The 12,795-nt window shown below is 46.6% G+C and overlaps 1 pseudogene; it reads right to left on the reverse strand.

The window, feature by feature from the left end:
• Window positions 1-10,150: 10,150 nt before the first annotated feature.
• On the reverse strand, window positions 10,151-10,257 carry LOC121831963 (U2 spliceosomal RNA; annotated as a pseudogene).
• Between the last annotated feature and the right edge of the window lie 2,538 nt (window positions 10,258-12,795).

Genomic DNA, 12,795 nt, shown 5'->3' on the forward strand with positions numbered 1-12,795 from the left:
CCTTCCCTCTCTCCCTCCCTCTCCCCCTCCCCCCCCTCCCTCCCCCCTCCCTCCCTCCCTTCTTCATCTATAGCCCAGCCTAGCCTGATGCTCACTGTATAGCCCAAGCTGGTCTAGAACTTGCAATCCTCCTGCCTCACCCTCCTAAATGCTGGAATTACAGGGATAAGATACCATACCTACTGTGTTTTTTCTTTTCTTCTCCCCCCTTCCTCCTCCCTCTCCCCTCCTCTTCTCCCTCATCCCCTCTACCCCTTCCCTTTTGTTTACAGTGCTGGGAACTGGGTCCAGGGCCTTGCAAATGCTAGACAAGTACTCTACCACTGAGCTCTTCTTTACTGCCATACTACCACAAAATTCAGTGTGCATGCTGCTTTAATAAATGTATTTTAATCTCCATTAGTTACTAAGGAGGAGATCCCAATTTAACTGTGCTTTACTGTCTAACTTAAGGTTGAAGAAAGAAACTCTCCCGTGCTGAATAGCTATCTGACATTCAGAATTCCCTAGAGCCAGGTGCTAGTGGCAAAAGCCTTTACTCCCAGCACTTGGGAGGCAGAGGCAGGCAGATCTCTGTGAGTTCAAGGCCAGCCTGGTCTACAGAGTGAGTTTCAGAACAGCCAGGGAAACCCTGTCTCAAAAAAAAAAAAAAAAAAAGCCAGGTGGTGATGGTGCACATCTTTAATCCCAACACTTCGGAGGCAGAGGCAGGTGGATCTCTGAGTTTGAGGCCAGCCTGGTCTACAAAGTGAGTTCCAGGAAACGCGCAAAGCTACACAGAGAAACCCTGTCTCGAAAAACAAAAAACAAAAACAAAACAAAACAAAAAAAGAATTCCCTAGACAAATGAGCTCTAGCTGGATGAATAAACATGAAGTGGCAACATCCCTTCCAGTGAACATGTGCGTGCTTTCTGGTTGCTAAACATTAACTCATATTCAAGATGCATTACTTTAAAGGCTGGGGATGTAGCTCAAGTTGGTGGAGTTCTTGACGAGCATACAGGAAGCCCTGGCTTTGATCCTCAGTGCCATATAAAACTCCAAGTGATCACAAGTACCTGGAACTCCACATTGGGGAGGTGGAGGCAGGAGATTGGAAGTTCAAGGTGACGTCCGACTATCTAGCAAGTTTGAGGTCAGCCTAGGCTATGTGAAAGCCTGTCTATAAATAAATAAATAAATAAATAAATAAATAAATAAATAAATAAATAAATAAATAAATAAATAGGTGCTGGTGGGATGCCTCATTGTGTAAAGGCTTTTGTCCTCAGGCCTCACGCCTGAGTTTGAGCCCCAGGACCCACACACAGTGGAAGGAAAGAACGATTTCCATACATTGCCCTTTGATCCCCAATCCCACTGTGGCATGCACACCTATACATGAATCAATAAAACGTAATAAAAATGTAAAATAGAGCGAGGAGAGATGGATCAGAGGTTAAGAGCACTGGCAGACCCACGTTTGATTCCCAGAACTCACGAGGTGACTGGTCAGACAGCGAGGCCTCCGGTGGGTACTGCAAATTACTGCAGGAGGCCTTCACCCAGCCCCGTCCTGAGCGCCTCTGCACTAACACACACTTCACAATGTCCTTGTCTCTCCTGATAGTCCAATCTATCAGAGCCACCAAGACTATACCTCTGACTTGAGAGCACAGTCCTGGGGCCGCCCAGGCCCCTGTGCCATAAGGACTAAGCCGTTCCCTTATTTGGCATTTGGATCAGTTCCAGTGTTTTGCTCTTATAAATAGTACATGAATATCTTTGTGAAAATTATATTTTCCCCTTTTTTGGGGTTATTATTGCCTTGGGGCATAGTCCCAAAAATGAGTGGGTCAAAGGTTTGAAATTGCATAGCTCTTAGTAGCACCCAGTTGACAGGATATTCTCCAGTCAGATGGTGGCATGTTTGAGTGTTTTGATTTTTTATTTTTAATACTGTGTTCATTTTGTGTGTATGAGTGGTTTTTTGAAACAGAGTTTCTCTTTGTAGCCCTGGCTATTCTGGAACTCACTCTGTAGACCAGGCTCACCTTGAACTCAGAAAACCTCCTGCCTCTGCCTCCTGAGCACTGGGATTAAAGATGTTCCCAGCTACTGTATCCATCTTTGAGAATCTTATGATTTCTGTTTTCCTTAAGGCTCCTGACAGGGCAGGACTTTTGGCAGCTTTCCCTAAATTTCCACAGAAAACATTCAGGCATTCTGAATGTTTGACCAGGTTTTTCTCCAACAACACAAAGTAAGATTTAACTTCTTCTCTTCTTCCTCTCTTCCTCTTCTTTCAGTGGGGAAAAGAAGTTGGGAAATGTTGCCGGGCGGTGGTGGCGCACGCCTTTAATCCCAGCACTCGGGAGGCAGAGGCAGGCGGATCTCTGTGAGTTCGAGGCCAGCCTGGGCTACCAAGTGAGTTCCAGGAAAGGCGCAAAGCTACACAGAGAAACCCTGTCTCGAAAAACCAAAAAAAAAAAAAAAAAAAAAAACCAAAAAAAAAAAAAAAAAAGAAGTTGGGAAATGTCAAAACAACATCAACACAGTGACGTCAGAGCATTCTTTCTGTGGCTGCGCAGGAACTCACTCTATAGCCAGCTTAGCTGGAGATATCAGCTACTTACCCCCCAACACACACACACACACACACACACCACACCAAATACACACACATACACACACACCACACACACCACATACACCATACCATACACACACACACACACACACCATACCACACACATACACATACACACACACCACACCACAGCACATACACCATACCACACACACCACATACACCATACCATACACACACACACACACACACCACACCACACCACATATACCATACCACAGCACCACACACACCACCACACCACACCACACACACCATACCACACCACATACACACACACACCACACCACACCACAACAACACACCACACCACACACACACACCACGCACACCATACCACACACACACCACACCACACACACCATACCACACACACACATACACATACAACACAACACACACAACACACACAACACACACACACACCACACCAAATACACACACACACCACACCACATACACACCACACCACACCACACACACACCACACTACACACACACCACACCACACATACACACACACCACACACACCATACCACACCACACACACCATACCACACACACACACACATACACACACAACACAACACACACAACACACACACACAACACACCAAATACACACACACACCACACCACACCAAATAGACACACACATACACACATACACCCCACCACCACACCAAATACACACACACACCACACCACACACACACACATACACACACACCATACCACACATACACACACCACACACCACACCACACCACACACACACCACACCACACCAAACACACACACACCATACCACACACACACCACACCACACACACACACACCACACCACACACACACATACACACATGATGAAGTAAGTGAATAAATGTAACAAATCAGAAAATCCCTTTGGTATCTAACTGGACAACTGGGTCCTTCAGCAGGCTAAGCAAGGACTCTGCCACATCCCCACATCTCCAGCCTTATTTATTTACTTATTTTGGCTGGGTTTTGGAGGGATGGGGTTGCTGTTTATTTTGATTGTGTGGTTTGGACTTTTTCTTTCTTTGTTTTAATATCAATGAAGAATTTTTGGAAGTTTTCTTTTTTAGCCTATTTTACGTGTGTGTGCATGTTTGCACTCAGGTGTGTGTGCCAGGGAGCACACGAGGAGGTCAGGGGACAGCTTGTTAAAGCTGGTTCTCCCCCTCTACTGTGTGGGTTCCAGGGCCGGAATTTGGGTCACCAGGCTTGGCAGCAAGTGTCTTTACCCTCTGAGCCGTCTCACCGGCCCAGTCCTCACTATCATGGAAACTTCACGGAAAAGAAGCAGGGGCCACAAACATCAGACACAGAGTCCCCTAAGTTCCTGACCCTGCAACCTGCCCGTGGACTTCATTGTCAAAGTGGCAACGATTTCCAAAAGCTGACTCAGTTTTTCATGCACATTCTACAAATGTTGCCTCTTCACAGTCTTTAGATTTCATAAAGTAATTAATTCTGCCAGTTAAAGGCTACCTGGAATCAGCCAGACAGTGGTGGCATGCTCCTTTAATCCCAACACACGGGAGCATTGTGAGTTCGAGGCTAGCCTGGTCTACAGAGGTCCCAGGACAGGCAGAGCTACACAAAGAAACCCTGTCTCGAAAAAGCCAAAACACAAACAAACAAAAAAGCTCCCTGGAACCAAAGGCACATAAACTTGGAGGCTTTGCCTTCCCAGCTAAGGGAGCTGTGGAACTAAAGGCAAAAAAGAAAACAAGGGAGCCAGAGAGACGCCTCAGCAGTTAAGGACACTCGCTGCTCTTGCAGAGACCCAGGTTTGGCTCCCGGCGCTGACATGGACGCTCACAAACATCCTTAACTCCAGAGGATCTGTCCCCCTTTGGCCACCACAGATGCTGCATATATGTGGCACACCGGCACGCATGCAGGCAAAGCACCTGTGGTGGCTTGAATAACAATTCCCACCAGGCATTGGTGGTGCACGCCTTTAATCCCAGCACTCAGGAGCCAGAGCCAGGTGGATCTCTGTGAGTTCAAGGCCAGCCTAGTCTATAAAGTGAGTTCCAGGACAGCCAGGGCTACACAGTGAAATTCTGGGGGTGGGGGAATGGCCCCGCTAGGTCCAGAGGGAGTGGCAGCATTAGGAGGTGTCTCCTTGTTGAGGTAGGTGTGGCTTTATTGGAGGAGGGGTGTCACTTGGGGATGGGCTTTGAGGTCGCAGCTCAAACATGGCCTTGTAGCTGTTTCTTGCTTCTACCTGCAGATCAAGAAGTAGCACTCTCAGCTCCTTCTCCAGCACCACGGCTCCCTGTATGCCACCATGCTTCCCACCATGATGATAATGGACTAAACTTCTGAACTGTAAGCCAGTCCCAACTAAATGCTTTTCTTTTTTTTTCTTTTTTCTTTTTCTTTCTTTCTTTTTTTTTCTTTTTTTTCTTTTTTTTTTTTTTTTTGGTTTTTCAAGACAGGGTTTCTCTGTGTAGCTTTGTGCCTTTCCTGGAACTCACTTGGTGGCCCAGGCTGGCCTCAAACTCACAGAGATTTGCCTGGCTCTGCCTCCCGAGTGCTGGGATTAAAGGCGTGAGCCACCACCACCCGGCTTCTAAATGCTTTTCTGTATAAGAGTTGCCCTGGTCATAGTGTCTCTTCACAGCAATAGAAACCCTAAGACAGAAGGTGTGTGGGTTTTGAGGTTTCAAAATTCCATGCCAGGCACAGTCTCTCTCTCTCTTTCTCTCTGTCTGCAGATCAGGATGCAGCTCTCAGTTACTGCTCTAGAGCCATACCTGCCGCCATGCTCCTTGCTATTGTAATAGGCTGAGTCTTTGAAACTGTAAACAAGCCCCCAGTTAAATGTCTTCCTTTACAAGAGTTACTGTGATCATGGTGTCTCTTCACAGCTATAGAAACTCTAAGACAGTACCCATATGTGGTAGTTTGAATGTATTTGCCCCCCCCATAATCTCATAGGGAGCGGCACTATTAGGAGCTGTGGCTTTGTTGGAGTGGGTATGGCCTTATTAGAGGAAGTGTGTCACTGTGGGGGCAGGCTTTAAGGTTCCTTTTTTTTTTCATTAATTACACTCATGATATTAATTACATTTGTGGTATTCATTGATTACATTCGCAGTATTCATTCAATAATTATATTTATGATATTCATTAATTACATTAATTGTATTGATTTATTATATTCATGATATTATGTCCTGATACTACTGTTCGCTTGTGGGGTTTTTCCACCTCACAAAACAGAGATTCTGTACTTAAGAAATCATTGCTCTATATTCCTTTCTTCTCCATATTGAGATAACGTCTAATCTTTCTGTCTCTATGAGTTTGTATATTCTATATTAGCTTTGAGATTTCTTATGCTCTGGACACCGCCCAGTGAGTCAGTTGACTTCCTGTTGCCTGCAAGATGTAGCGCTCTCTGCTCCTGCACCACGTCAGCCTGCACGCTGCCATGCTCCCCTTCCTGATCATAATGGACTGAACCTCTGAAACTGTAAACGAGCCACCCTCATTAATTGTTTTCTTTATAAGACTCACCGTGGTCATGGTGTCTCTTAGCAATAGAACCCTAACTAAGACACCATACAGATAAAATAAAAGCAAACCCAAAGGAGAAGGAAAAGAAGAAGCAGCCATCTCAGCACATGCCTTTAATCCCAGCGCTTGGGAGGCAGAGGCAGGGGGATCTCTGTGAGTTCCACAGCCTGGGCTACAGAGCGAGTTCCAGGATAGCCAGGGCTAGACAGAGAAACCCTATCTCGAAACACACACACACACACACACACACACACACACACACACACACACACACACACAAGCACCTGCAGTTCATTTATTAAATGAACACAAAAGAAGCCAAAGAAGGTGCCTTGGAAGCTGAGAAGATGTGTGATGCTCCCTGAGTGACTTCAGGACCCAGTACTATTTGGAGGCTCTGAGCTTGCTATGTGATGGAGTAAGAGGCATAAACACCCATGAATCAGTGGCTCCATGGCACCACCTAAGCTCAGTGTTATTGAAGCCAGGGCACCAAAATAAAGGTTGGAGAAAGTCTGAAACTCCTTAAAAACAGAAATGGTGAGCTGGGCGGTGGTGGCGCACGCCTTTAATCCCAGCACCTGGGAGGCAGAGGCAGGTGGATCTCAGTGAGTTCGAGGCTAGCCTGGTCTACAGAGTGAGTTCCAGAACAGCCAGGGCTATTACACAGAGAAACTCTGTCTCAACAGATAGATAGATAGATAGATAGATAGATAGATAGATAGATAGATAGATAGAAGATAGATAGATAGACAGGCAGACAGACAGATAAAAATGATGATGCCAAGCTAAGCAACACACATCTGGAGCCCTGGCTCTTTGGGTCATCTGGGCAGGAGGACAGCGGAGTCCAGGAATTCAAGGCCAGGCTGGGCAGTACGGCAAGACTCCCGCTGGAAGAAAGAGGCAGAGAGCCTGGGGAGATGGTCCAGTCCACAAAGCTTTCGCCATACAAACATGAGGCCCAGTGCACACATGTGCACCAGCACACACAGTCATATGTTCACATACGTACACACACACACTCACAGAAAGAGAGGAGGGAAAGAGGGGAGGGAGGGGTGGAGGGAAAATCATTTCCAGAAACCTACAATTTATTCCTTATTTCCCTGCTTGTGTTTTGGAACTCCACGTTCCCCATTCTAGGAACCAGGAAACCATGCCTACCTCACTGGACAAGGGTTCTTCAATCCTTGTTACTTCTTTTATTTAATTAGTTAATTCATTAATTAACTTGGAGACAGGGTCTAGACTGGCTCAGCAGCCAAGCCTTCTACCAACCGAGCTACGTCCCGGCCCTTTTGCGCTTCAGCCAGAGGCTTTGGCATGCACAGGCTTTGGCATGCACAGGCTTTGGCATGCACAGGCTTTGGCATGCACAGGCTTTGGCATGCACAGGCTCACAGCACCCTCTGCTGTCCTATCACAAGGGATGGGCTGTTGGGACTGACATTACCGAAGGATCCGGATCTAGGGCTGTAAAGACCACAGGATGAGCTCACTCACTTAGATCACAACATGGGGCAATGATGAAGCAAGGGAACCAAGGGCCTGAGCGCTGCCACGGTGATGGTTTTTCAGACTTTCTGAGCTGAGTAGAAACCCCAGACCTCCACAGCAAAGGCATCAAAAATGGAAAGTTATGCACATTTAGTCCTGTCTGTTAACCAGGGTTACAGACACAAGGAAGAAAAACAAGCTGAGGATGAAGTGTAGGGAACTAGGGGCTTACCTTTAGAACCCCACAAAGATTAATTGCTGGGGGTCTAGGAAGATACCCCAGAGGGTGAAAACATTTGCTGCCCCAAACGTGAGGACCAGAGTTCGAATCCCTTACACCCAGGGAAAAAAACTGTGTGTGGCTGTGCATGCCTGTAACCCCAGCACTGGGAGCTGGAGACAGGTGGAATCTAGAGTTCACTGGGCAGCTGGTTTGAGTGAAGAGTGAGCTTCCAGTTCAGAGAGAGAGAGAGAGAGAGAGAGAGAGAGAGAGAGAGAGAGAGAGAGAGAGAGAGAGAGAGAGTGTCTCAAGGGAGTGTAGTGGAGAGAGAAGGAGGAAGACCCCTGACGTGGTGCATACATGGAAAAGAATAAACCCCAGCTTCTCAGTCATGGTATAATGTGTGTGCCTGCCCTGAACTAGAGACTCACGGCGACATTGCAGGGCAAGGTTTCACATCAAAAGCTGGAAGACTTGGTTATTTTATTGTCAGAATCACCCGACAACCTCAAAGTCCCAAAATTCCTCACTTGACCCTGAGAAATCGATGCTACTTTCCAGGTCAGGAACGATGTGAGCCATGGTAGTTTATGTGCTTCTTTTAAGTACCTTGTCACACATGCCACTGAGCAGTCAGAGGGCCCGGTAGCGCAGAGATAGGCTTAGGAACCAGGCTGCTGCTCAAAGCTGTGCCTCAGAGCCAGGCATGGGGCACCACACCTGCAGTCTCAGCACTGGGGAGGCTGAGGCAGGAGGATCCCTGCAAGTTCCAGACCAGTCTAGGCTGGATATAGGATATCCTGTTTCAGAAAGAAAGAAAAGAGGAGGATGGAGGGGGGAGGGCAGACATATGCTCAGGCAAGCTCACCTCTCTCTCAGTATCCTCACCTGTGAAATGAGGATGGCCATAGGACCTATCTTACAGGGTCTTATGAAGATGAAGAAACTGTATTTTTGTTTGTTTGATTGATTGATTGTTTCAGTGGAGAGAGCGAACCCAGGATCTTGTGCATGCCCATCACACACTCTAACACTAAGCAAATATCACACCCTCAATTGAGTCAAGATTTGTTTTCTTTGAGACAGGCCTCACTACATGAGACAAGATGGTCTCAAATTCCTGGGTTTAGGTAATTCTCCTGCCTCATTCTCTTGAACTCTGGGATTACAGGTGTTAGCCCTCATCCCTGGATGACAAGGGTTTACCCATTCCCAAAGAAGGAAAGAGATCAGTGTCACAGAGTCAGAAGCAACAGTTCAGGTCCAGGAAGGCCTGGTGGTGTTCATCTGAAGTCCTCTGCTGAGGAGGACCTCAACCCGGAGGGCTGCCTGGGCTACAGAGTGGGACCTTGTCTAAAGCATTGAGAGGAGAGGGGAGAGGAGGGGAGGGGAGGGGAGGGTGGCAAAGGTAGAGAAGAGGGGAGAGGCGGGAGGAGGGGAGAGACAGCGGCTCCATGCTAATCTTCCTCTTTACCTTCACATTGGCCAAATCGGCCACATTTGAAGAGTCACGGGTGACCCACAGACTCTTCTAGACTCCAAGCAACTTTGAGGCAAACAGTTTGCAGCTCTGGAATTTACGGGAGGGACTCGAGGTGGCCATCCTGCTGGAAGGGGAGCCAGCTGGTCTATTTACAGGGTTTGGTCTGTTCAGCACTAATGGTCAGGATGCTGGAAATCAGGGACCAAAACCCTCCCCAGGCCTCAGGATGCACCCACAGCTCCACCCCGCCCTCTTCTCTGTCATATTATTTTCTACTCCCACGTTCTTTTCATTTTCTTCTTCTTCTTTTTTATTTTTTTAATTTTTCCAAAGTTCCCTGAGGGGTTCACTATTCCCAGAGGTACTGCAATACCAGGTGTTCCCAGTGTACACATAGAGTGGACGGAGCAAGCTCGTGTGCCAACTCCTACTTCCAAAAATCCACTTAATATATTGTCCTCAGAGCTGGATGGTGGTGATGCACGCCTTTAATCTCAACACTCCAGAGACAGAGGCAGGTGGATCTCTATGAGTTTGAGGCCAGCCTGGTCAGCCAGAGCTGTTACACAGAGAAACTCTGTCTCAAAAAAACAAAAACAAAACAATAAAAATGTGTTCAGATAAAGGACATATCTGATTGAAATATATATATATTTTGAGACAGAGTTTCTCTGTGTAGCTTTGCGCCTTTCCTGGAACTCACTTGGTAGCCCAGGCTGGCCTCAAACCTACAGAGATCCTCCTGGTTCTGCCTCCAGAGTGCTGGGATTAAAGGCGTGCGCCACCACCGCCTGGCCGTATCTGATATTAAACTGATAAGAACAGATACTATTCTTGGTCTTAGCCAAAAGGCTGAGAATCAATTATTTTCCTAAAAAAAAATTAGATTAATTTTATTTTATGTGTATGAGTGTTTTGCGTGACTATATGTATGGGCACCGAGTGTGTGACCTGGTCCATGGAGGTAAGAAGAGGATATTGGATCCCCTGGAACAGAAAGGTTTCTCTGTGTAACAGCCCTGGCTGTCGTGGAACTCACTCTGTAGATCAGGCTGGCCTCAGACTCAGAGACCCACCTGGCTCTTTCTTCTTCTATAGGTCTTTCTTCTCCCCAGCTATAGTCACATTAAGAACGGGTCTACAGCTGTGTCCCCAGAGAGCTCAGGAGCTTAGCACATGCTCAGCTCTCAAGAAACATCTTGAGTAAATAAGCGAATGAATTCTGGACACAAGTCAACAGCAACGCAAAAATGTAATTTGCCTTGCTGTGGAAGGACAAGAAGCCTTTCTGACCACAGAAGTGTTCTTTCTTTCTGAAACTCCGTGACTTTACTTGTTTATTTTTATTATATTTATTTGGTCTTTGGAGACAGGGTTTCTCTGTGTAGCCCTGGCTGTCCTAGTACTTGCTCTGTAGCCCAGGCTGACCTGGAACTCACAGAGATCACCCACCTCTGCCTCTCAAGTGCTGGGATTAAACGTGTGCACCACCACCACCGGTTGGCTTTATTTATTTTATTTACAGGTATTTACCACATACTTGATACTCGGAAGTGTGTGAACACGGTAGAAGGGCTCAGTGAGCTGACTTGCATCATATTTTTGAGGTCACAACATTTACAATCTGTTCTCTTTACAAGTCTCAAGAATCCGGTGTTGAGAGTGTGGCTCTGTGCCCAGCAAGTGTGAAGATCTGGGATTGATCCCCAACGCACCTCCCCACCCCACCCTGAGAAAAATAAAGGAAAAAGAATGGTAATTGTTTTTAAGTATAGTTACCATGATGGACTGTGGAACTCTTTTTTTTTCTCTCGAGACAGGGTTTTTCTCTGTGTAACTGCAATGACTACCCTAGAACTCATTCTGTAGACCAGGCTGGCCTCAAATGCTCCCAAGTGTTGAGATTAAAGGCACATGCCACCACTGGCTGGTAACTATAGAGCCTTTTTTTATATATAACTTTTTTTCAGATTCATTTATTTTTATGTGCCCAATGTGTTTGACCTGCATGTATGTCTGTGTGAGGATGTTGGATCACCTGGAACTAGAGTTACAGACAGTTCTCAGCTGCCATGTGGGTGCTTGGAAGAGCCACTTTTAATCCAGATCTTTTTGGTTTTGTTGTTGCTTTTTCAAGACAGGGTTTCTTTGTGTAGGCTGTCCTGAAACTAGCTCTGTAGTTGGCCTCGAACTCACAGAGATCCACCTGCCTCTGCCTCCCAAGTGCTGGGATTAAAGGTGTGTGCCACCAACACCCAGCAACTGTAGAGCTCTTAAATTATTCTGCCTCCCTAAAAATAAATAAATAAATGAATAACTGCTGAACATGGTGGTTCACATCTTTAATCCCAGGGCTTGGGAGGCAGACACTGTGAATTTGAGGCCAGCTTGGTCTAAATAAATTCCGGGATAGGGGCTGGAGAGATGGCTCAGAGGTTAAGAGCACTGACTGCTCTTCCAGAGGTCCTGAGTTCAATTCCCAGCACCCACATGGTGGCTCACAGTCATCTATAATGAGATCTGGTGCCCTCTTCTGGCATGCAAGGATACATGGAGGCAGAATGTTGTATACATAATAAATAAATAAATCTTAAAAAAAAAAAAAAATTCCGGGATAGCTAGACTACATAGAGAGACCCTGTCTCAAAAAAAAAAGGGGGGGGGGGGAGGGGTGGGTGGGTATACCCATGCATGTGTGTGTTTTAGTGCCCTGTGTGTGTATGTACATTGGAAAATGAAAAAGGTTAATGTCAGGCATCTTCCTCTATTGCTCTCCACCAACTTTTTTAAATTTAATTCATTTATATTTTTATGTATGAGTGCTCTGTATGTATGCCTCTATTCCAGAAGATGGTATCAGATGCTATTATAGATGGTTGGGAGCCACCATGTGGTTGCTGGAGATTGAACTCAGGACCTCTAGAAAAGCAGCCAGTGCTCTTAACCTCTGAGCCATCTCTCCAGCCCCCATCAACTTCCTTTTTGAGACAGGGTGTCTCACTGAACCTGGAGCTTGCTGATTTAGGTAGGCCAGTGAACTCTAGGGATCCTCCTGTCTCTGCCTCCTGATTTTAATATAGGTGTGTAGCAAATACTGTACTGACTGAGCCCTCTTCTCAGGCCACCCCGCCTTTCCTTATTTACATAGCCCAGGGCGGCCTCTACCTCAAGGCAATCCTCCTGCTTCCCCCTGAAGAATGTAGGAGTTACAGGCGTGTGTCAAGACACCAGCTTTAGATATTTCTATCCTTTGACTGTGCTTTGACCAACATCCACCCAGTGCCCTCCCTCCATCTACCCCACTTAGATTTGAGGTTGGTGGGGTCTCCATGTGTTTCTTTTTCCGTTTGAGACCCAGGACCCCACCCATGCTTGGGATGCCCTACCACGGAGGTACACCCC

The sequence above is a fragment of the Peromyscus maniculatus genome, chromosome 8, assembly GCF_049852395.1.
Source record: "Peromyscus maniculatus bairdii isolate BWxNUB_F1_BW_parent chromosome 8, HU_Pman_BW_mat_3.1, whole genome shotgun sequence".
In the NCBI taxonomy this organism is placed as follows: Eukaryota; Metazoa; Chordata; class Mammalia; order Rodentia; family Cricetidae; genus Peromyscus; species Peromyscus maniculatus.